The sequence below is a fragment of the Desmodus rotundus genome, chromosome 7 (genome assembly GCF_022682495.2).
Source record: "Desmodus rotundus isolate HL8 chromosome 7, HLdesRot8A.1, whole genome shotgun sequence".
Lineage (NCBI taxonomy): Eukaryota > Metazoa > Chordata > Mammalia > Chiroptera > Phyllostomidae > Desmodus > Desmodus rotundus.
The window spans coordinates 59,759,008-59,785,986 of NC_071393.1; positions in this window are offsets into that span (position 1 = coordinate 59,759,008).

Consider the following 26,979-nt stretch of genomic DNA (forward strand, 5'->3'; position numbering starts at 1 on the left):
CTAGAGGCAGTCTGTGAATGCAAAATTCCTTCCTCTTTAGAATATCTCCGTCTTCTTTCTTAAACCCTTCAACTGACCCTGGCCGGCGTGGCTCAGCTGGTTGGAACATCCTCTGTAGACCAAAAGGTCGTGCCTTCCAATCTCTTGTCAAGGCACATACCCAGGTTCCAGGTTCAATCCCTGGCTGAGGAGCCTAGGAGAATGTAAACTGCTGATGTTTCTCTCTCACAACAATGTTTCTCTCTTTCTTTCTCCCTTCCTCTCTCATCTACTGATTTAAATGCTGATCATGTCTAAGTAATGACTAAATAGTAACATCCAGTCTGGTCTTTGATCAAACAATGGGCACCATATCCTAATCAAGTTGATATATAAACTCAGCCATCACATTTTCCTTCATTATGAGTTCCTTCTTTGCCATTTCAAATGACAGGAACCTATTTCACTTGAATATTACTGCATCATTATCTATTATAAAAAATACAATGATATAAAATATTTGGGGGAATATGCATTCTGAATATATGACTATCATTGCTAAAATATTATTTAAGAATACAAAATATTATTAAACTTTAAGCAAATGCATGAAAATGAAAAATGACTAGCAATATTTCCCAAGCAGAAAATTTCACAAAATTACTGTAGGAGAGGTAAATCAACTTATGTTTATTAAGAAATGTCCTCAAAACTTAAATTTTTAAAAAAAGTTTCTTAATGCTGAACAGCTATTCTATAATCTTTGCATTATCTTAATTTTTCATATATTTTACAGAAGTAAACTTCAGTGACTATATGTGAAGAATCAATTTTGAATGGGTAGCTGAATCAGGTGTTTTTTTAGAAAACACATTTTAGTTAGCTTAGAAGCCAATGCTTATACTTCCATAATTATTTTAAACCTTATTAAGCATTACTTTAGTGAATGTTTTCTACTTACTTTATGCAGCATTCTACTTAAAAATATTTTATATAAATGATATTGCTTTATCACTTTTTAATAAATCTACTAAAAAGCACACTCATAAAAATTAATATTCCTAAGGAGACTAATTTCTTAGTCACTTTATAGTTTTTATTAATCAAATGCTATTTCTCAAATATATAAATGATCTTTTTAACCATAAACTTTCTCCGGGTGAGATTAGAAATAAAATAGTTCTCCGTTAATTCTTTTGTTCAGTGTCAGTTTAATTGTTCTCCCTTATATCTTTCATATTCTTCTTTCAAAAGTCAAACCAATACAGATTTTAAGAACTTAGAGATTTTTAATGTTTTCATTGTCCTAGTAGTAGAATGGAAGGTCTACAAATCTGAACTCCATTGAAAAATGTTTGTCCTTCTTTGTTTATCATAAAACTTAAGCAATATTTAGATTATCAAGTTAAATGCTATTTTTTAAATAATAGTAAGTTTCAAAGTTAAAATTAAGCAACCATGGATTTCCTTTCATAAAGCCATATTTTAAACATACATATAAGAAAATATGGATTATAAATAGTTCTTTTTTCTGAAGGTAAAGCTTTTCTATATGTATTTTAAAGACTTTTGCATGAGCATAACCTCATTAATCTCTGGAATGCCCCTAAGGTACTTGTTTATGCATGACTTCCATGTCATGGATTATAAACTAACCTGAGAAAACTGAATGTCACGGGATTCATTTTGTTTCTCATGCCACAGCTATGACTCATGAAGACTTCAAATTTATTACAGGCATAACATTTATTTCAACATTCCTGTAGTTTATCCCCCTGAAGTGTAAAGAGAATGCAGTCTAGTGTGACTAAAAAAAAGGTTCAAAGTCAGAAAGCCAGGCTTTGATACATAGTTGTCTCATTTGGGCAAATGGTTTAACCTCTCTAAGTTTACATCTGGCCAAACACCTGCTCTCTTCATAACAATGGTTTTGTGAGCCTTAAATGAAAGAAATATGTAAATGTGCTTTGTAAACTGCAGTTCCTACACAAATATTAGTTGTTGTGTTGTGCTTATATCCCCATTTGACACTTTCTTGTTGGGAACCGCCCTGCCTGTTTCAGAAGCTGCAAACTGCTATGGCTAAGTCTGAGTGAGAGACCTTGGGACCATAAGCCACTAAGGAGACAAAGCTTATCTTCCTTGTAGGGGTGCCTCCTCTGCACACTTTACTTCACCCTGCTTGGCCCCGAGCCTGACCAGTTAGCCAATGACAGGTATGATTCCTCAAAGGAGGGACAACCTAAGACAGGCACAGTCATGAAGAGGCCCTTGGGGAAGGACTTGGTGGGCTATAGAAAAAGGGAGTGATGGACCCTCACCCCTCGGCTTTGACATAGCCTGAGTCCTCATTCTATCTGCAAGAAGCCTCCTAATCTCTTGGCTGCCTTACTTCCCCTGCCTGACTTAAGCTTGAAAAAATGACAGAGGGTGGTGCAGCCCTGTGCTGGAAAGGGCAGGTTCCCTGGACTGATCAGGCCTAAGAAAGAATACATAAAATCCTGTGAAATCTGCTTTGCTAAGAATGCCCTCAGTTTTCTGATAAGGGTCCAATCATGAAATGAGTTTGTCCCCCAAAGTTTTATAGCCCTTTAGCTAACTGACCCTGACTCAGAATAAGCCCTCAGAGTTCTTTGTATGTTATCTATTGTTTGATCCTTACTGCCTGACAATGATTGATGAGCTTTACCTGTATTCCTGTGCAAAATGAACCCAATAAAAGCCCATTGAGGAAAAGTCTCTTGGTCCTTCTCCTTTGAGAGACTGGCCACCTTTCCTCCCCAAGCAGATCATGTCTTGGTAGACTTATTCTCATCTGTGGTGGCCAGGGGGGCCCTGTGGGTAGAGCCCCCCCCACACACTTTCTCTGAAGCAGAAATTGAATGTTATCAGTGTAGGCATCCTTCAAACCATAGTTTTGGTATATCAGCTATGTTCAACAACCATTTACTGAATGTATTAATGGATGAATGCTATTGAACATTTACTGTGTGTCAGGCCTGTCCTAGACCTGGTATTGATAGGTGGCATTTTAATTTATTTTTTATTCTTTTAATTTATTTTTACTGTATTTTTTCCATTAACATTTATCTGACTTATACCCTCTTCCACCTCACCCACCCCCTCCTCCCACCGAAATCACCACACTGTTGACCAGGTCTATGAGTCCTTTTTTCTTTTTTGCTCCATCCCTCCACCCCCAAACATCCCCCTTCCAATTTTAAATATTGTTGTCAGGTAGGCCTGAAGTCACTAAATGCTGGAAGAAGGTAAGGGTACAAGCTTGTTTCCTCAAGAAATTAAAAAATAAACTACCATATGATCCAGCAATTCCACTTCTGAATATGTGCCCAGAGGAAATGAAAACAGAATATTGAACAGCTATATGTACTCTCATGTTCATTGCAGCATTATTCACAATAGTCAAGGTATGAAAACCACCTAAATGTCCATCAAGGGATGAATGGATAAAAAGATGGGATTTGTATTATGTATATGCTATATCATATATATTGTATGAATATATCATATGCATACATGATATTCATTACATATATGTCATACATATATAGGATATATGATAGAATATTGTGCAGCAATGGAAAAGAGGGGCATCCTGCCATCTGTGAAAACATGGATTGACCTTGAGGACATTATGCTAAGTGAGAAAAGTCAGATAGAGCAAGACAAATACTGTATATAACACTTATGTGTGAAACCTAAAATGCCAAATTCATAAAAACAGAGAGCAAAAGGGCATTTACTAGAGGCTGAGAGTTTGGGGGAATAGGAGAGACATTGTTGAGTACAAATTTGCAGTGATTAGTAAGGCCTGTGGATCTAATGTGCAGTGTCGTGAATGTAGACATCAATATTGTATTATAATCATCAAACTTGCTAAGAGACAAGATTATTCCAACCACTAAAAAATGTGATAATTATGTGATGTGATAGAAGTGCCAGTTATCACTACAATGGCAATCATATCATAAATGTACTGAATCAACATGTATACTTTAAAGAACATAGTATTATGGCAAGTATATTCAATTCTTAAATTTTGTTTAAATAATTGAATGTTGGTAAATTGAACCCCCAAAAATCAAAGCACAGAAAGTTCAGTTTATTCCAAGTATGGTGTTTATTCACATTCATAAAATAATGAACAAAAATAGAACCAATGGAATAGATAGAAAAATTACTAAAATGAAAAATGGTTCATGAATAAAACTCAGGAAACTAGAAATATAGGTTAACTTATTTTTTTTATCTGGTTAGTGGAATTAAACATCAATGGCAAAAAATTAAAAGTTCTATCTCTGTCACAGAAATGAGACAGCAATGTCTCCTCTTATCCTTTTATTGAATTGAATGTCCTACTCACAAGAGAAGTACAGGAACAAAAGGTACAAGAATTCAAATGGAGACAATTGTACTCAAACAACAATAAAAAATGTGAAAAAAAGAATTCAAATGTAAGACTTAAAACTGTCCTTACAGCAGACAACATCATTGTATATTTTAAAAATCAAAAGAATCTACTGTCAAATTATTAGAATTAGTAGGTGGATTTAATAAAAATTTTAAAATCTGAAACTACACATAAACACAAATAATAAATTATGTGTTGATATTAACATTACATTGCAAGACAGTAAGTTCAGTGACATTACATGATGTAGTCAATGTATGGCCCTCACTAACAATACATAATTCCATAATGTTGGGTAAGATTGCAATAAAAGCTTCCAGGCAGCACTCCTGTCAGTCCTTACGCTTAAATCTCTGATGTGCCTTTTATATGACTTCTGTGTAATTTTCACTAAAGAAACATTTGCTTTAAGTATATCCTACTGTAAGGCTAGTGCCTCATTTCAATGGTGGCACTTAGTAGGCACTCAAGGTATCTACTGATTGAATGACCGAGTATATGACTATAATGTTTTCCCAATATCTAAAATCTCTTAAATCATTGTAAGCTGGATGATTTTTTTTATTTTTGAGAGACAAAAGTAAAATGTCTCTTTTTTTAAAACAATATTGTCTATTCAGTTTCCTTTCCAACAAAGCAATTGAGCAAATATATATATTTTTGCATCCCTTTGTTAGTGGTGTGTGAAATAACTGCCCAGAGTAGGCAGAGGCAATATGGTAATTCTGAAGAAGATGCACAGATTTATTGTAAAACACACTGGCTTTAAATTCCAGCCTGAATTATGACACAAAAATTCTATGACTTAAGGCGTTACTTAAGCCTCAGTTTACAGACTTAAAACTAGGAGAATGATACCTATCTCTAAAGGTCACTGTAAAAAATAAAATGTGATTAAACATGCTTATATCTTTTCATAATGCTTGGCACATGGTATTTGATGATGATGATGATGATGATTACAAATCAGTGACACACAATCCTGATATATCTTTCAGACTGATAACTCCAGAGTTTGAAATAAGAAGGGCTTAAGTAGAGAAATCTAGTTGTAATAGAAGGAAATGTGTTTGAAACTACACTTGCATAGTAAGAGCACTTTCTAAATTAGGAGTACATTTTTTATTCGACGTGTCTTGGGCATAGTCGGTAATAGAGAATATGGGGAGTGTTGATACTCCTCCGCTGGCACTGTGCAATTACCCTCCTGGGGGTGATGCACTTCCTACTCAACTAAGAGTTTAAAGCAAGGGGAAAAAAATATTGCCTTCTGAAACCAAAGTCATTAATTCTGAAGTTGAGTAAGTTAAAAGGCAGCTGCTAAGTTCTACAAAGTTTTACCAAGAACATTGAAGATATTTGTAATCAGCACAGTTTCATTATTATACAATAATTGCAATATGTTGGCCTTTATTGGCATCAGTCTTTAGCACAGATGTTAACAAAAAAGAAAATAAATTTGGTGGAAGATTACAAATTACAGTGTAGGTAACTAAAAATAGTTTAACTTTTAATGCAAAATGTAAAATTAGATTTGTAGAAGATCCAAAATAATCTCAAATTACATTATTTTAAAAAGTGTGGGAGAAAAGGCATACAACTGTAATTGAATAACAATAAAAATTTTTAAAAAAGTATTACTTGTTCAAAGGCAATACCTAAGACTGGCAGAGAATTGAAGTAGCAAATATTTCTGAGATCATCTTAAAATAGGGGGGGATATGTGGTCATTCTTTCTCAAGATTCACTGACTCTGTCTTTGCCTAACAAAATCACAAAGTCATAAGATTATTGGAATCTCAAAGAAACATAAACACACTTATAAAACAAATGTTTGTATTCTTTCTGGCACTGTTTAAGCACTGGAGATAGAGTAGTGTAGAATCTGAGACTGTCTTCTTAAGCTTACATTCAGTCATCAAACATGAAATGTCAAACATTTTGAATCTGGTGATTATGAAGTTGAGTAGAACAGCCTTTATTCAGTAATTCAGCTGTGTCCTGACACAAATTATTTGCAATAAGAAAAAACCTGAATGAAAGAGATTATTTTACAAGGATTTTAGGATTTTGAAATAGTAATATGGGTCTTTAGAATCTTCCAATATAAGGTGCAAAAGAATTTAGAAATTAAGAGTAATATTGTATTGAACATATTATAATTCCCAAAGCTTACAGGTGCTAATTTAATGATGGGAATTTTGAATTCATTCTATACAATTCTTTAGAAAGTTTGGGCTTCTATAATTATATTGGAGATGAACCTAAAAAGATAGTGCTATTGTTTTTGTTTGTTTGTCTATTTGCTTGTTAAAAACAGAGAGCAACAAATTGAGGTTGATAAAATCTGTTCAATAAATCCTAGCTGCATTTGGTTTTAAGGAGTCCTAGAATCTGAATTCTTATGGGGAGCTTCTGAAACTCCAAGTGATTCTAGTACTTTTTGTCTCACAATATTTAATGGCAAAAATCAACTGGGGGACTCAGGATAGAAACTGATTGTGTGATTTGATCGACAAGGGTTCATTAAGTGCTCAGCATTATGCTAGTTTCTGTAAATATATGAGCCAAGTTTAACACAAATTATTAACTCTCAATGAATTTAAGAGTCTATTTGGAAATTCACAGAATATAAATATACTATTAGAACAACATAACAGCACCTTGGATAATTAAGGGCTTACTGAAAGAAGTTCAGGGGAGGAGACTGTTAATAGATATTTTTCTAATTAGGAAAGAACTCTAGGAGAGAATGAACTAAGGACTGGCCTGTTGGTTTGGGTGACATTCATGTAGGGAAAAAAATAATTGGTAAGAACACTGCAGACATGAATGGCATGAGGAATGAAGACACATAATGAGAAGGAACATAACCTGCAGTTGCTGAGTGGGCAGATGTTCCCAAAGAATGAGCTGAGAATCCTGGCCCCATGTTGTATCAGAATTTCTGTAACATGACCCTAGTGAGAGTATAGTTGCCTTCAAGACTCAGATTTTTGTAGTATTTTTCATTTAAGGATATAAATGTGGGGACACATGTGGATGAATAAAATAAAATGCTTTGTCTACGCATGTTCTTCAGTATCAGTTGATTTTTTAAGTAGTAGTATTTGTTTAAGAGTCTAATAATACAAAAGAATATATGTTAAAGAGGAATGTATATGGGTTGAGAAATAGTTTTATGACACAGAACTCAAACTCAGCTTCTTTAGCCTCTGAAGTAACTCATATATTCTCCTTTCAGATAGACTATGAGATTTTGTACAAATGGTGGTGGACAGATTTGTCTCTATTTCTAATGAGAGAGGGAGAGGGAGAGAGAGAGGGAGAAAGAGAGTGAAGAAAAAGGAGAGGAGGGAGGCAGAGAGAAATTGCAGGCAAAGGTTTTATAAAAAGTGCCTTACTTATCAGAATTTTAACACAGAAGGACATTTTCCTAGGTAAATTATGAACTCTTAAATTTGTAATAAAATATTATTAAGCCCTGTTTCCAAAGCACTGACTAGAAACAAGTGGTGACTGAAGTGACTATTTAAGGGGAATCCCTCTGAACTCAACCCTTTCCAAAGAAATCTATAAGGATGTTAAAATGGGTTCCCCGTTCAACAGTACAACATAACTTCTTGAATGTTAAAATCAGCAAAAATACTTTTCATAGTAAGTTATGCTAAATTAAAACAGCTTTAACTCAGTGGAATAGGGATTTGAATCACAATTACTTATAGTATTAACAAAGACAAGAAACAAATGCCACTGATGAGAGGCTTCTCCACCATTTAGCTTATCACGTCACCGAGTTGTCAGACACCAGGTGAGCACACTTTGTTTCACTTACCCTAAACTAAAATTTAAAAAGTTCTGGGGGAAAGTCAGATCCACCTGTAGTCATTAGTTTAAGAGGGCCATTCCTAGTAATCAGATAGGCACATATTTATAAACTCAGTCCTCTCAATACAGGTATTTCATAATTGTCAAACACCTAAACACCATAATAACATCTTAATGCAAGACAAAGGTGTTAAAATTATCCCCAGTGATCATACCAATCACTTATTGCTTCCCTGCCATAGACTAAAGCCATCTCTCAAAGAAGGCTATGTTCATTCAGATTGTCCTGGAATCTCAGCACTTCCCAATATGTTTAAGTTTCTATAAACATGATCTGCACTAAATGGGATTTATTACTTTGATAATATAATTTCAACTAGTTCTCTTCAACCATAGTTCTCACATAAATGCCTAAGATTTGATGAGCAGTTGATCTTTGTTTCATATACTTAAACTTGATATTTAGCCTTCCCTCTCAGTCTTCTTTCCTATTGTTAGACATTATAAATGTCCAGATTGAGAACATGAGCCAACAGATCTTTTTCATATCTGTCCTTTACCTTTTACAGCATGTCCTTGCCCACTATCCTCTTTTCAAATTTTGTTTTCCTCGGAATGGGCTATTGCACTGATGGCTTTTGGCAGCCACTGAGTACTAAACCTGCATATAAAATCAATCTGTGGGGCCAGAGCCACAAAACAGGGCTACTTGAAATGTTTTTTCCCTCCCAGCTTTTTGGTTATTCACATTAGAGTTTTAGTGTAATAGGCAAGGACAATAATTCATTTTATTTTATGAGAAATCTTTATTTTCAAGGGCCACTGCTTGGCTGAATTCTTTCCAGATCATTCTCTTGAATTTATGCAGCCTACATAGTAATTCAAGATTTTCCTCTTATGCTAAGTATCGTGGAAGAGAGACCAAGCCAGGGCTTCCTGCATTCTGCATTAAGGTACTAAAAGTTAATAAGATATTATAGCACACTCATTATTTTCCCATACAGTAGAAATATGACAAGAAGCCATTCCACACTGTCTTCCTCCTGTATATTTTCCTACTTCATCTCAAGCATAAAAACTCTATTTCACTGCAGTTAAGACTATGGATTTTGGTGTCAACTCAACCTAGATTCACTTCCCAGCTGTCTTGAAAAAAAAAAGAAGGTATGTCCTTGGGCCAATTGCTTATGCAGTATTTGAAACTCATTATATTTCTATGTAAAGTATAATGATAGCTCCTACCTTAGAAGAATAAAATAAAGATTAAAAATAAATTAATAATACATATAATGCAGTTAGCACAATACCTGACACAAAGGAAGCTCTCAAAATGTCATTACATTTATGATTATATTAATAGTCACATTCATTGTTTACTAATATGAGAAAGTTGTGCCTGAGAAACTCACCCCATTGCAATCGTCCGCTCCTCTGAATAACAGAAATTAAATATGCAGGGCATTTCCACAATAGTTGAAGCAACTTAAATAATGTTTGAGAACGTAAATGAGAATAGACAATTTTTAAAAACGCAATTCCTCAAAAAGCATTTTGTTAACCTTATCTTTACTGTGTATGCCAAACTTAGTGGCATAAAACAACAACCATTTAATTATGATTACAAAGTCAGTAGGTCAGGTATATGCAAAGGCACAGGAGGATTGATTCTTTTTGCTTTTCAATGTTTGGGGACTCAGCTGGAAAGACTCAAATGATGGGCAGCTCTAACCGCTGTCTGCAGTTGCCACTTCAAAGATGTCATTTTCATTCATAAATGTGGCAATTGGGACTTTTGACCAGAGAACTGAAACATGGTCTCTCCATGTAGTTTGGACTCCTCATGGCATGGTGGCTTGGTTATGACAGAGAACCATCGGGGAGCAAGTGTTTCAAGAGAGCTCAGTGGAAGCTGCCTTACCTTTTCTGACCAAGACTTGAAGCCACACAGTGATCACTCAGTTGTACTCTCATGGGTCAGAGTAGTCACAATGCTTTCGGATTCAAGGGAAGGAGATATAGACCCTACCTGTCTTTGCAAGAAGAGTTAAATTTTTTTGAGGTCCTATTTTAATATACCACATCTTTTTTGCATAAACTATCCTCACTTTGATCATTCCTCATTTCTGTTACCTCTTCCTTAACATTCAGAATTACTTAGTACTCATTATAACTTGCTTTTTGACTATTCCTAAATTGATTAAACTTGTAAATGTTATGGAGAATATTGTAAACTCAAGGAAAAAAGAAATCATATCTTCCCATCATTTGTGCCTGCAAATAATTTCCAACAGGGGACTCTTCTTGCACTTTGCTCTTTTATTCAATAAGCTCAAATATTCAGCAGTATCCTAAGACAAAAGTGCATGTGCACTGGCATCAATGGTTAACAAATTTAAAAATAAATATCAGCTTCAGAGATTAGGAGATGTGTGATAGATGCCAACGTACATTTTAAGACAGACCGAATAAACCAAGACTTCCCCAAAATAGATTTAAAAAGGGAAAATAACTACCTTTTTATTTAACAAGCTGGACGTCCCTGATTCATAAATGAATTATAGTGTTTATCAGGTTTAGAGTCAGGAAAAAAAGGTCTATTTGTTCCTATCAAATGCCTAAGATGAATGTAGACTCCAAATACTGCAGGGATGGAATCTATCATCCACCTAAGAGAAAATATTTCCCCTGTATTTGATTTGAAACACTTATGGCTGATTTGAGGTATTAAAGCATCATTCAATCGTCTTTTTGAAACATTCTGTCATGCTAAATTTGGAAGAGGCAAGATTTTATTAAAGCAGTTAATTCTTTTATCTTTCATACAAAAATTATCTCTTGAACACCTATTTCCTACAATTGCAGATGCTATGAATACAATGATACATAAGACAAAATTCTTGCCCACATAAAGTTTACCTTCTAGTTGCAAAGATAAAAAAGTAAGCCTATAATAAATACTGAAAGTAATAAGTGTTCTGAGAGAGGAATATACAATGTTCTATTGCAATATACCTTGGGCATTTAAAGATAAACAAGTGCCCTGGCTGTGTAACTCAGTTGGTTACAGTGTCATCCAGATTTGCCAAGGTTGAGGGTTCGATCCCTGATCAGGGCATATACAAGATTCAACCACTGAACACATAAATAACAAGAACAATAAATCTCTCTCTCATATCAATAAATTTAAAGAAGAGAGATAAACAAGTCAATTGTATTAGAGACTGTGGTGTGTTGTCCAGGTTACCAACCAGAACTGAATAAATCTTTCCTTTAGCTAGGGAGTACTGTTGTCAGATAGCACTTTGCTGTCATGCTTTGTAAGGAATTATATAAACTGAAGAGTCACCTGGCTTGAGACCATGGCCTCTTCCCAGGGCAGCCCATATTCAATAACTGGCCCAATTCTGAAGAGCCAAGCAACTTTAGAGCTTGCCTTAAGATCAGCTGAGATCTTTTTTTGGACACCTCTCTAGTCTATTGTACCTCTTCCCAATATTTCCAAAGAGTACCCCCTAATAAACTTCTGTGTGCTAATCTTTTTAAACAAATTATTTATTCATTTTTATTAATTATTTCATTGTTGTTCTATTACAGTTGTCCCAGTTTTTCCCCCTTTGCTTTCCTCCACCCAGCCTACCCCCTACTCCCACAGTCAATCCCACACTCCTGTCCATGTCCATGGGTTACTCATACATGTTCCTTGACTAGTATGACATGTTCCTCTTCCCCTTCTTTCCGCCCTTATCCCTCTCTCCCATCCCCCTGGTTGCTATCAGTCTGTTCCTTATTTCCATGCTTCTGGTTCTATTTTGTTCATTTGTTTGTTTTGTTCATTAGGTTCCTCTTATAAGTGAGATCATATGGTATTTCTCTTTTACTGCCTGGCTTATCTCACTTAGCATAATGCTCTCCAGCTCCATCCATGTTGTTGTGAAGAGTAGGAGTTCTTTCTTTCTGCTGAGTAGTATTCCATTGTGTAAATGTACCACAGTTTTTTGACCCACTCATTTACTGATGGGCACTTAGGCTGCTTCCAGCACCTGGCTATTGTAAATTGTGCTGCTATGAACATTGGGGTGCATAGGTTCTTTTGAATTGGTGTTTCAGGATTCTTAGGGTATAGTACCAGCAGAAGCACTGCTGGGTCAAAAGGCAGTTCCATTTTTAGTTTTTTGAGGAAATTCCGTATTCTTTTCCACCATGGCTGCACCAATGTGCTAATATTTATCTCTGAATCTGCTTTCCAGGAAACCCAGTGTTCCACAGTCATTAAATGGAAAACAGGGCCCTGTTAATCTAACAAGATTTATTACAGAAGCTATTTCAAAGCATCCTAAACATCACTGCCATATTAATATTCATAAACCACAGAATTAATTCTCAAAAACTTCATTCCCAGATTCTGGTCAGATTAGGTAAGCACTGTATTCACCTCCTCCCATGACCACTTCAAAATTACCACTAAACTACAGAACAGCCATTAACAACTGCCTGATGTCTAGCTGAAAAGAAGTCCTGTAACTAAGGATTTATAGAAGTCCCCATGAGACTGGTGAAATGAAGATGTGGAGTAGGTGGACTCTCCCACCCACACGTGGTGGTTAACAATTGGGAAGGACATCTCTGCTGCAATGGTCTCACTGAGGGATGAAGTGTCCAGTCCCCACCAGGCTCCCCATCCCAGGGTTCCAGTGTCAAGAAGAGAAGACCCCATAACTTCTGGCTGTGAAAAACAGCAGGGGTTGTGACTGAGTAAGATGGAGGCATTCTGGAGTTCAAGGCATTCCTCTTTTTTCTTTTTTATTGAATTTATTGAGGTGACACTGGTTAACAAAAGTTTGTATGTTTCAAGTGAACAGTTCCACAACACATCATCTGTACACTGTATTGTATGTTCACCACCCCAAGTCAAGTCTCCTTCCATCACTTTATCACTCCACACTCTCCTCCACCTCCCCCACACCCTTATCCCAGCAAGCTGTACACTGTTGTCTGTGTCCAGTGGTTTTTTCTCTCTTTTTTTCAATTCCTCCATCTCACTCTAAACTCCTCAATGCCCCACATCTGTCCGCCAGCTCTCTATCTATGGGTTTGCTTGATAATTCATTTTATTCATTATATTTCACATACGAGTGAAGTCATATGGTACTTTTCTTTCTTTGACTGGCTTATTTCACCTAACATAATGCTCTCCAGGTCTATGCTTGCTCTTCCAAAGGGTAAGATTTCCTTCCTTTTTATAGCTGAGTAGCATTCCATTGTATAAATGTACCACAACTTTTTTATTCACTCATCTACAGATGAGCAGTTGGGCTATTTCTAAATCTTGGCTAAGGTAAAAAGCACTGCAACATCACTAATCATCAGAGAGACACAAATTAAAACCACAATGAGATATCAGCTCACACCTGTCAAAATGGTCATCATCAATAAATCAGTAAACAAGTGTTGGTTAGGATGTGGAAAAAAGAGAGCCCTCGTGCACTATTGGTGGGAATCCACACATTCTTCTCAAAGAGCCCACACATGGACTTTCTTGGACTCACTCCCTCTGAATTCAAGTACTGGGCAGCAACTCAAAAGGCACCAGAGACAGAGACATGAGAGGAGGAAATAAATTATCTGGCTTCAAGGCAGAGGCTGGATGGGGTGGCTTTCTCTCAGACAGAAGTACTGACAGAAGCCACTGTTCCTTTGCTGAGCCCTTATCCTGCAAGCACAGGTAGCACCATATCTGAGTTTCTATCATCCTGGCTAACACCATTTGCCTCATCCTTGTGATTCCTTCAGATTCCCATACCACCCAACTTTTAGGCCCACTGAAGCTTCTTCCAGTGACTTTCCATAAAAACAGACTGCCTTGGCTCATGCTTTGAACTTTCCTAAACTCTCTCAAAAGTTCACAAACAACATCTAGCCTTGGTGCCCCATAACTCTTGCTAAGTGGCCACAGTACTGGCACTAGCAGCATCCAGCTTTGGCTTGCAGCTTAACTTCACTTGGGCACTTCCAAGCCCAGCACAAGTACCAGCCATTTGTACATCACTTTGTAGCTCATGCTGGGTGGTCCCGGGAAGGGCACAGATGGTGGATGACCTTGGCCTGAATCTCCTGAGAGGCCCCAGAGTCAGCACACCTGGTAGAGAGTTTCAGACTATATCAGAGCACGATCCAACCACTTCTATAAGTGAAACACTCAAAGGGTGGACTCAGGGGACACCAAAGCCCCTCTGAAATAAGTCCTGCCCCATGGGTTTGACCCCTGTATATAGTGGCTCCTCTGCTGTTGTCTTAGCCACTCCTCCCAGCCAATAAGCCTGAGAATCAATCCTTCCCATTGACATGCCAATAGCAATCATGGCTCAACTACAACAGGAAGGTGCACACATCTCACATAGGGGTGGATGTACCTGAAGCACCCAGCTCAAGCGATCAGGGAGGCTTCACCATTTGGCTCTACAAAACACCTACTATATAAGAACACTCTATCAAGATTGGTAGATGTAGCAGCTCTATATAGAAGCAAACACAGGAAGGCAGCATAAATGAGGAGACAAAGAAACATGTCCCAGATGAAAGAATAGAACAAACCTCCAGAAAAAGAGAACTAAAAACAATGGAGATGAGCAATCTACCAGATGCAAAGTTCAAAACACTGGTTATAAGAATATTCAATGAACGTAGGGGAAGTATAGATGAACTCAGTGAGAACTTTAATAAAGAGATAAGAAACTTAAAAATGGCAATTGAAAACAGAGGAAAGAACCTCTTAGAAATGAAGAATACACTGACTGAAATAAAGAATATATTATGGGGAAACAATAATTGAGTTGATAAAGCAGAGGATCAAGTCAGTGACTTGGAAGATAAGGTAGCAGAAAACACCCACACAAAACAACAAAAAGAAAAAAAGAATTTAAAAAATGAGCATAGTTTAATTGACCTATGGGACAACATCAAGTAAACCAACATTGACATCATAGGAGTACCAGATGGAGAACAGAAAAAGCAAAGAATTGAAAAAGTATTTGAAGAAATAATGGCAGAATATATCCCTAAGCTCAGGAGGCATAGAGTCCCAAACAAGATGAACCAAAGAGGCCCAAACACATCATAATTAAAATGCTAAAAATTAAAGACAAAGAGAGAATCTTAAAAGCAGCAAGAGCAAAGCAATTAGTTACCTACAAGAGAGTTCCTGTAAGACTGTCAGCTGATTTCTAAACAGAAACTTTGTAAATCAGAAGTGAGTTGCAAGAAGCAGAGAGAAAGAAGAAGCTTATACCCTTTGCAACAGCATGGATGGAACTGGAGAGCATTATTCTAAGTGAAATAAGCCAGGTGGTGAGGGACAAATACCATATGATCTCACCTTTAACTGGACCATAATCAACAAGAGAAAAAAGCAAACAAAATATAACCAGAGACATTGAAGTTAAGAACAATGTAACGATAGCCAGAGGGGTGTGGGAAGGGGACAGTTGGGAGACGGGATTACATGAACTACTATAAAGGACACATGGACAAAATCAAGGGGGAGGGTGGAGGCAGGGGAGGGAGGTGGGTTCAGCTGGGGTGGGCTGGAGGGATGGGGAGAAAATGCAGACAACTGTAATTGAATAACAAGAAAAAGAAAGAAAAAAAAAAAGAAGTGAGTTGTAAGAAATATTCAAAGTGATGAAAAGCAAGGACCTACATCCAAGATTACTCTACCCAGAAAAGCTATCATTTAGAATGGGAGGGCAGATTAAGTGCTTCCCAGACCAAACAACAATAATAATAAAACTGAAAGAGTTCATCACCACCAAATCAGTATTATAAAAAAATGTTGAAGGAACTTCTTTAAGAAGAAGAAAAAGATTAAAAAATATGAATTATAAAATAACAAAAACTACATGTCTATTGACAATTACTTAAATGTATATGGAGTAAGTGCTCCAATCAAAACACATAGGGTGGTCGAATGGATAAGATAACATATGCCATGTATAAGAGAAGGACACGTGCTGACTGAAAGTAAAGAGATCAAAAAATACATTTTATGAAAATAGAAACAAAGAAAAAGTTGGTGTAGCAATACTTACACCAGAAAAAAACAAACTTTAAAACAAAAAAAGACAATGAAGGATCCAGCAATTACAACTCTGGGTATTTATTTGAGGAAACTCAGAACACAAAATCAAAAAGATATGTGCACCCATATGTTCAGTGCAGCATTATTTTACAATGACCAAGATATGGAAGCAACCTAAGTAGCCATCTATAGATAAATGCATAAAAAAGAAGTGGTGCATAAATACAATGAAATATACAAAATAAAAATAAAATCTTGCCATCTGCAAAAACATCGATGGACCTAGAGTAGGGGTCCCCAACCCCTCAGCCACAAACCAGTACCAGTGTATGGCTTGTTAGGAACTGAGCCACACAGTAGGAGATAAGCAGCAAGTGGTAGGTAAGCGAGCAAAGCTTCATCTGTATTTACAACCAGTCCCCATAGCCATATTACTGCCTGAGCTCTGTCTCCTGTCAGACCAGCAGCAGCATTAGATTCTCATAGGAGCGCGAACCCTACTGTGAACTGGCGAGGGATCTAGGTTGTGTGCTCCTTATGAGAATCTAATGCCTGATGGTCTAAGGTGGAGCTGAGGTGGTGATGCTAGTGCTGGGGTCGGCTGCAAATACAGATTATCATTAACAGAGAGGTTTGACTGCACAGAGACCATGATAAATCAATTGATTGCAGACTCATATCAAAGCCCTATCACTGAGTGGCAAGTGACAATTTAGCTGCATCTGGTGGCAGGCTATAAAGCCATACCCCACCCTGGTCCATGGAAAAATTGTCTTTCATAAAACCTGTTCCTGATGCCAAGAACATTGGGGAATGCTGACCTAGAAGGTATTGTGCTGAGTGAAATAAATCACACAGAGGAAGACAAATGCCATATGATTTCACTGATATGTGAAATCTAAAAAATGAACAAGCAGAACAAAAACAAATTCATAGACACAGAGAACATTTTGATGGTTACCAGATGGAAGGGGTTATGTATATGGGTGAAAAAGATGAATGGATTAAGAAGTACAAATTAGTATTCACAGAATAGTCATGGAGATGTAAAGTACATCATACAGAATATAGTCAATAATATTGCAATAACTGTGTATGGCACAGGTGGCAAACACAAGGCCCGTGGGCCGAATCTGGCCCTGCAGCTTCTTTTATTCTGTCCGGCACCTTGTTTCTACCCAGCAGTAATGCTGAGCTCCTTGCCCCTAGTTAAGGAGTAGTTACATTTATACAGTCCTAAAATTATATTTGGCCCTTTGAAGGCAACTGTGAGGCTGATGTGGCCCCCAGTGAAAATGAATTCCACACCCCTGATGTATGGTATCAGATGACTACTAGATTTAACAGGGTAATCAATTCATAAGTTATACAAATGTCTAATCACTGAGTTGTACACCTGAAACTAATATAAATTGCATGTTAACTACAATTGGAAAATTAAAAATATTTTAAAAATTTGTTTCCATTAGCTAAGGAATAAGCTTTAAATTACTCGATATAGCACTTAAAATTCTTTATTATCTGATTCTGACCATACATCTTCATTCCCCATTATTTCCATTTGTTTACAATGAAACTGAACAGAATGAACTACTTCAACTATTGAATTTCATCCCACCTCTGTGCATTTGCTTATATAATTCCTTTGCCCTGACATGGCCATGTGGCCGAATTCTTCCCATACCTTTCCTAGTTTGTATTGAAATTATTTCAAAACATGGTGTCTCCTTTTCTAGATCCTAAATGGCACAGTGTAAATATCACAAAGATATAAAGAAGAAATAGAAGGTCAAAGGGAGAGAAAATGTAGGGGAGAAGGGTAGGGAGGTTGAGGGAAGAAGAAAAAGAAGAGAGAATGGGAATACAGAAGTAAGGGCCAGAGGATGGACAGCAGAAAGAAGGGTAGCACTTTGTAAAAGAGGCCAAGTGAAAAAATTTAGGATAATCTACCTTTTTAAAAAATAGGGGTATTAGTAATCCTTTATGACTGTTCTATTGGAGTTAAATAATTAAGACCATCATCACTTTGTACTTTGGCCAAGACATAAATGAAATGGCAAACTTTAGAAGTGAACATTGAAACATAGTCCTATTAATTAATGTACTTTTGTCCTTGAGGCTGAGATTGTACTCAATAAACCATTTTACTTCCTTTTGAGCTATTTCAAGAAATATTATGGACCTCTGCATTGCTCATTAAGGAATTTAGGAAGAGGAACAAAGGACTTAAAAAATTACTTTATATACTCTAAAGAATTAGAACCATAGCTAGCTGAAGATGTTCAGCAGACACAGACAAAAAGAATCTCCCCTATGAATGTTCCATGCCCTGGTCACCAGCACCCCAATCTTTGTCATGTCTGAATTCTTCCAGGAGCAGCACTCAGAAAAGCAAACTGAAATTTTAATTTCAAATACTGCCACAGTTTTAATTTGGAGATAACTTATTAGAAATCAGCACAATGTCAGTTTGGTGTCAATGGATCTTTGAAAGTTCCAGTCATATCCCAAGGCAAAGCAGAGCCCCCCAAATTACGCACAGAGACACAGAATCCTTGACTTGTGGCTGCTCTGACTGTGCCTCTACCAGATTTTTTAGACCCTGAGACAGGAGCCCTCAATATCAGCAATGTTGAACTCAGGTCAGAAATAACCCCACGGTAAGCACCTCAGACAGCGCCATTGACAATTACTTTATACTGTTTACAAAATTAACAAGTGATTCATTTGGCAAGCACTCACCAAAATCATGATAACACCATGGAATATTCCTTTCATCTGAACAGTTCTTTTGCCTACTCTTCATTTGGCTTTAGCCTCATTTCTTTCAGAATTGAAGTCTGCTCATCCCCAGTAATTTATGATGCTGAAAGAAGTCATGTCCTCAAAATCTGGAGCAGCTGTGGTTTTATATTTGCTAACTTTCTCATGCCTGCCATTATGCAGACTATTGCTCAGACATTCCAAAGTGGTTGGACTATTTCTATCAAGTGGCCTCAGCAAATTTCTGTTTGGAAGTAGCCATCTTAGCCATTATCCCTTCACCATTATTTCCAGTACCCTAGTAAAGTGCAAAAAGTGCTGCACAGCTTATAGTTGTGGAGCAGCTGATGCCTCTTACTCCATCCAACTCAGCACTTCAGGTAACCAAAGGAAACACACATCATTATGGTGTCCAGGAAAGCTCATGTCATTTTTGCATGTGTAGAAACTGGAGTGGAATGGGAATAATATGGGACTGGTAGGCAGAAAAATTGAATTTGAGAATTAGCTCTATCATTTGCTAACTATATCATCCTTTAAAAAGCTGTACCACTTCTGCCTCCATTCCATAATCTATAAAATGGGAGGACAGAACGTTAAAGTCATTAATCCCCCACCTCAGCATAGAAAAGTAAATAAGATAATGGAGTTGAAATGACTTTTCAAATAATTTAAAAATTTGCACAAACTTTTACACTAAGTAGCTAAATTAAGTAACTAAAGTACTGCAAATTTATGAGCTGTGTTTCTGAACCAGCAGAACCTAACCTCAGGTAAATTACAAGGGTCAGTTATGAAGGAAAAAGTTATACTCTATTTTCTATTTCAGGATATATATTTTTTTCTTTTTTCCTGTGGGAGACTTGCCAAGCCCAAACAGATGGTGTTTGTAAAAAAAAAAAAAAAGTAATTTAATAAAGGCAACCTCATGTCATTCACTACCTATTTTAAAAGCACAAAGCATAAAACTATTTTACTCTTACCCAGTGGCATCAGATCACTGCTTCACCAAAAAGGTCAAATTAGGAGGACTTGTAATTTCACAGCCTCTTCTTAAAAAATACTGACTGCAGTCAATATGGCTCTTTTGAATAGAGAAAAAGTTAAGCAAAGAAAGGTTTCCAATTCTATTTTAATGCTAAAAATGGAGTCGGCGACTTGACGTCAAGGACTACATGTATTCAAACAGAATGTCAAAACTTTAAATGCTTTCTAAGCATGAAACGATGTTTCTTCTACCTCCCTTTGGTGTATTGTGCCCCATTGAGTGGGAACAGGAGTGCTGCTTGGCTTCAATGTCTTTGGTCCCCAGTCAGTGATTGCATTGCCCCTCAGTCTAATGTTTTGTTTCCAGAGGAAATGATGATTTCCAGAATCTAGGTAGGAAAATAATGCCCCAAGGTAGCCACGAGAGCTGGTCAAGCTAGGTAGACACACATGTACGTAGATCATTGAATCCAAGTGACTTAAGACACACCAATCTGCAAAGAAGTATAATGACTTTTCTGCCACGGAGCAATATAACAAATTGCAAGGTATCCTTGACAGAGCAGACTGACACAGAAAAAAACATGCAGCATAATAATCTCCAGGTCCATTCATGCTTTTACAAATGGTAAGATTTACACAAACAAAATAGAAACAGAGGCATGGATACAGGGAACAGACTGACAACTGTGAGAGAGGAGGGGTGTTTGAGGGGCTGCATGAAAGAAGGTGAAGATTATATATATATATATATTCATATCTTCTTATACATATATATATATATATGTATACACACATACACACACACATAGACACAGGCAACAGTGTGGTAATAACAAGAAAGAAAGGGAGTGGGGGTAGGTGGAAGTAGACAAAGTGGGGAGAAATGCAGATGGAAAGAGACTTTGCTTGGGGCAAGGGGCACACAAAGCAGTGCGCAAATGATGTTTCATTGAGTTGTACACTTGAAATCTGTATGGTTTTGTGAACCAATGTCACCGAGATAAATTCAACAAAATAAAAAATTTTTTAAGAAATATAATGCAAAAACAGAAAAAAATGAAAATACACTCAGGATACAAACTTGTTGTTGGTATTCATAAAGGGGTTATTTATTCAAATCTTTTTGAGAAAGGTACACTTTAGAGATGATCTGATTGATTTCAACATGAAGGAATTTGAAATGTTACCTTTCCTAAGTCTCATTTTTCAGCAAAATGTGACTAAAACTGATCAACATAAAAACATTTGACTGTGGCAAGCATGAGGTTAGGCTCCGAAATCTCTCTCTCTGTGTCTCCCTCTCTCTCTCTCTCTCTCTCTCGCATGTGCTTGAGTGTGTATATGTGTGTGTCTCCACGTGTGCCACACATATATGAATTGTAACTGCACACACATGCCACACATATATGAATTATGTGTAATGCACACATGCATTAAACATGCATGTTTATGGGTGTAAAATACATGTATAATTTTACATCCCAGAAAATCTTCCTTGAAAGCCTAACACCCCACCATTATGAACTCAATGCCATCGCTGCATAACTAGGATATGCAGCAGCCATGGCCAGTGTGTTCATGGACAGAGGTGGATTTAAGGTAGAGAAGACAAAAGAAAAACCACACTGTAAAACATATATTAATCTCAGAACCTCATTTAATGACTTATAATTTGTATGCTGCTTTAATGTCCTAGGGCCTCAATTTTAAAAAATAAATAAATCTGAATAAACCTTTTATAATTTGTTAAAGTGCAAGATGAGTAATGTTAGCATGGGTTGAGGAAAACAACACACTAGAAAGATATGTGGAGCTGTCAGTAATTCATCAGGGCCAGCCTATTTTAGCACCTAATAATTTTTTCTGTGCGCCTTCTTTAGAAGAGAACAAATCAGAACGCCAATGCAGTAAATTCTCACAGGGGAAACTATAATTCTATTGATGTGCTTCAAGATGGCTTTTTGTTTTCAATTCTGCAAAAGCAGATCAATAAAACTAATGCAGGTCCTCTCCTAAGATTTTTCTTCCACATTCATAGTTAGGAGACTCGATAACACTATTTTAACTGATTCAGTGCTGCAGACATGATGGAGCAAGTTTTTGCAGACAAGTGGCATATAAGAGGTAAAAATAATAAACAAAATATAGTGCTGGGGGCAGTGTGAGTTCTTGAGTTAAGCTAACTAGGTTTGAATTCTAGTTTTACTTACTAGCAGTGTGACTGCAGCAGGAGATTTGAACAGTCAGTATCTCACTTACTTCAAATATTAAATGAGGATAACAAGAGGCAAGAGAATGAAATAAGATTATTCATGTAAAACACTCTTGGAAGTTCTGGCAAAATCTAAGTGTTCAATGAATGCTAACTTATAACTACTATTATGTGACTCTAATACTCTTGCTCTTTGAGCACAGGTGCACTTCCTACATCATTTAAACATAAACAGAAAAATATGATGTCATCTAAGGAAACAAGAATTGATGTATTTGAATAGAGATTTGCACAGAATATGGGATATAGGCCAGGAAGTAGTTATGAGAGAACTTTAGAAAGGCTTTTAACAACACTTGTCTTTCTTTTTATTTGCTATACTCCAAAGAGCTGATGAAAGAAGAAAACAAAACTCATGCAAACTAGGTTGAATTGGCTTAAAGAGAATATTGAAGTGGTCATAGCTCTCAGGTCCTAGCATTGTCTTGTAATGTTAACTTAAGTCAGACTTAGGCTCCTTCAAAACAATCCCGGTTTCTATGCTCAAAGAGAACTGTACTCAGTCCTCTGCTTCTACTCTATTTAAATTGTAGACTCATTTCTATAAGTTCTTTTCATGCATTCTCTGGAATGGCTCATGCCCTCCTCTCTAACAATACAGCAGTAGGGACCCTCCTAGGTCCCAGCTCTGAGGCCTTCATTACTGACTAGAGCAAATTCTAGCCTGTGCCTGAAACTTCATATGTTGCCTATGTGCTCATCTGTAAAACCAGGCAATATTACCTGCTTCATGGTATTATGTGAGGATTCAAAGAGATAATGTATGCAAAGTGTTTATCATGTGAAAAGTGAATAATAGATGGCAGTTGCTAATACTGTGATTACTATTTGGGTTTTTAACTTTATTTTGTATCATTTTTGTTGATATTTCAGGTTCTTGTTGGCTTTTTCTATTAATCTATACTGAAGTATTTTAAGTTTCAGTGAACATTTATTATTCTAAATTTGTAAAACCCTCATGTTCTATACTAGACAATCAAGCTCTTAAAACTTTTCAAGAGAGTAAATTGTCATTTCATAGATACATCTTTGTGTGTTCCATTTGTCAGCTAGGTGTTTTAATTTCCCTCATATATTCTTGTAAATATAAAATATTCTCATATTAAAATAATCTCTTCATAACTATAAAGTAGTAGACTATATAGCTCCATACTAATGTATGAAATATTTCATTAGGTGTGTTGGAGGGAATTACACTTATTTGTAGCCTGAAGATTATAATTAGATGGAAGTGCAAATGGTTTCATTGACATAGTTAAACATAAAGAAACCAATAGTGCATAATGTATGATTTCTACATATATAACAAAGATCTCAGCACCTTCAAACAAGATAAACATGATTCAAAAGCCAGTATAGTACATGTACTCTAACATGTACATTGCTATGTTATTTTCCCTGGAATTGGTTTTGAGAGATGTGTAAAGGGAGACATGAAACCCCTTTAACTTTTGTTAATTCAACAAATATTTGTCCATAACTTAGAATAGTTTCCTCAGCAATTCATATCCTAAGGCTTATATTTAATATATTCAGCCAAAGCTTCCACTTAAAACTTGTTAATAGCTCCCATATGAGTGGTTCATTGTGCAACTGTGAAGTCAGTGATATTTAAAGAGGAAATGATAGTGGAATAAATTTACTAACTAAATTTTTTAAATTAATAGACTTTGTTATTTAGAGATAGTTTTTGGTTACTGAAATATTGAATAGTAAGTACCAAGTCTCCATACATGCTCTCTCCCTAGACAAATACAGTTTCCTTCTTATTGACATTTAGCATTACTGTGATAATATGTTAACATTGATATATCATTGTTAATTAAAGTCCATAGTTTACAGGATTCACTTTTTGTGCATATTCAGTAGGTTTTGATAGATGCATAATAAAGGGCATGTATCCACCATTATAATATTACATATACGGAGTATTTTTACAGTTCTAAAATCCCCTGTGCTCCACTTTTTCATTTCTCCTGCTGTCCACACAAACTCCTGGAAACCGCTGATCTTTTTACTGTCTCCGTAGTTTAGCTTTTTCCAGAATGGTACATAGTTAGAATTATAAAGTATGTAGCCTTTTCAAACACACACACACACAGGAAACCAAATTCCTTTCACTTAGCAATATACGTTTAAGGTCCCTCCATATCTTTTCATGACTTGATAGCCCATTTGTTTTTCTTGCTGAAGAGGATTTCATGGTATGATTGTATTACAGTTTGCCCATTCATCTATTGAATGCTTCCCAAATGTTCAATTATCAGTAAAGCTGCTTAAACATTTGTGTGCAGGTTTTTATGTAAACATTAGTTGCCAACTCATTTGGTGAATATCAAGGAGCTGTACTAATTTTGAATTCTCACTATTGATGAATGAGTTTCTTTTGCTCTGCAACCTTGTCAGCATTTATATTATCAGTTTTTTAGATTTTAGCCATTCTAATAAGTATGTAGTGGCATTTCATTGTTTTAATTTTCAATTTCCTGATGAAAAATTATGATGAACAGCTTTTCATATGCTTATCATCTATGTATCTTTATGATCAGGTATCTGTTCAGATCCTTTGCTATTTTTTAATTAGATTGTTTGTTTACTTTTGTTTAGTTTTAATTCTTCTATGTATATTTTAGATATCAGTGCTTTATATGTGTTTTATCATCACCATTTTATAAGACGTTATTTTTAGAACAGTTTTAGATTTACAGAAAATTTGAAAGATACACTGAGAATTCCCATGTACCCTAAATGCAATTTTTCTATTTTTAGTATCTTACATTGATAAAAATAACTTCTAAAAATTAACCACTGAAAAATATAAAAGTTAAAACAAGATCCAAACACTATCAGTTTCCTGTAGATGATAAAGAACCAAGAGTATCTGCCATTCTTTTCCCTGGCTGCTGCTGTTTAGTGGCACTCAGACATTTTGCTTTCATTGCTCACCTAACATCAACAGCAATAATTACATCTTAAGTTCTCAACAGTTTCAAGTGACTATAATTTTTGTTTCTTAGAAGCAATTTATGATTGGGTAAAAGAGTGAACAAAGTAAGCCAATCGAGCCCTTTCAATTCTGTGATCCCTTTTCTTTACTGACTTTGTGTTTTAGGTAGAATAGGATAACCCTAAATGATGTTTTTTGCCTTATGAAGTGAGTAAAAAAAGGTCTCAAGAGCTATAATCAGGTTTCACATTTCCTTTCCAGTGCTCCTTCATCTATACAACTCACTAAAGATTCAATCTCCTTAAATTGATCAAAATACATAATAATAACAATAAGGTCTATCCTTCCATATTATTCATAGTTTTTCTTTGTCCATTGCTTGTTTTAGTCCATAGATTTTTCTCCAAAAGCCCTAAACCAGGACAAAATTACCCAAAAGATCACCACCGTTTTTTGTAAATGCACAGTTTCTCTTTATGCTTTCAATTGCTTCTTTAAAAAATATATTTTATTGATTATGCTATTACAGTTGTCTCAATTTTTCCCTCTTTGTCCACCTCTGCTCAGTACCCCCATTACCTCCAGCTATTCCTCCCCACTCAGTTCATGTCCATGGGTCATGTATATAAGTTCTTTGGCTACTCCATTCCCAATACTATTCTTAACATTCCCCTGTTTTATGTGTACCAATTGGCACTTCTTAATCCCTGCACCATTTTCCCCGTTCTCTCCCTTCCCCCTCCCAGCTGATAACTCTCCAAATGATCTCCATATCCATGATTCTGTTCCTGTTCTGCTTGTTTGCTTAGTTAGTTTTTAAGACGCAGTTGTTGATAGTTGCGAATTTGTTGTCATTTTAATGTTCATAGCTTTGATCTTCTTCATTTTCTTATATAGTTCCCTTTACATTCCATATAATAATGGCTTGGTAATGATAAACTCCTTTAGTTTTACCTTGTCAAGGAAGTGCATTAACTGCCCTTCAATTTTAAATGATAGCTTTGCTGGATAGAGTAATCTAGGTTGAAGGCCCTTGCTTTTCATCATTTTGAATACTTTATTTTTTAATTTAATCTTTAGTGTATTTTTTTCCATTAACATTTAGTACCTTTATACTCTCCTCCCTCTAGCAATCACTACACTGTTGTCCATGTCTATGAGTCCTTTTTTCCGTTTTTGCACATTCCCTCCACCCGCTAACTTTCCCCCCAACCCCTGCTTCTGGTCTACAAAATTTCTTTTGAGAAATCAGCTGACAGCCTTATGGAAACTCCTTTGTAGATAACTATCTGCTTCTCTCTTGTTGCTTTTAAGATTCTTTATCTTTAACCTTTGGCATTTTTTAAAATATTTTATTTATTTACTTTTAGAGAGAGTTGAAGGAAAGGAGAAAGAGAGGGAGACAAACAGCAATGGACAAGCAATACAATGATCAGTTTCCCCATGCACACCTCCAACAGACCTGGCCCACAACCCAGGTATGTGCCTGACAGGGAATCGAACCAGTGACACTTTGGTTCACAGGCCAGCACTCAATCTGCAGAGGCACACCAGCCAAGGCTAACCTTTAGCATTTTAATTATGTTGTGTCTTGGTGTGGTCCTCCTTGGATCCAACTTATTTGGGACTCTGTGCTTCCTGGGCTTGTATGTCTATTTCCTTCACCAAATTAGGGAAGTTTTCTTTCATTATTT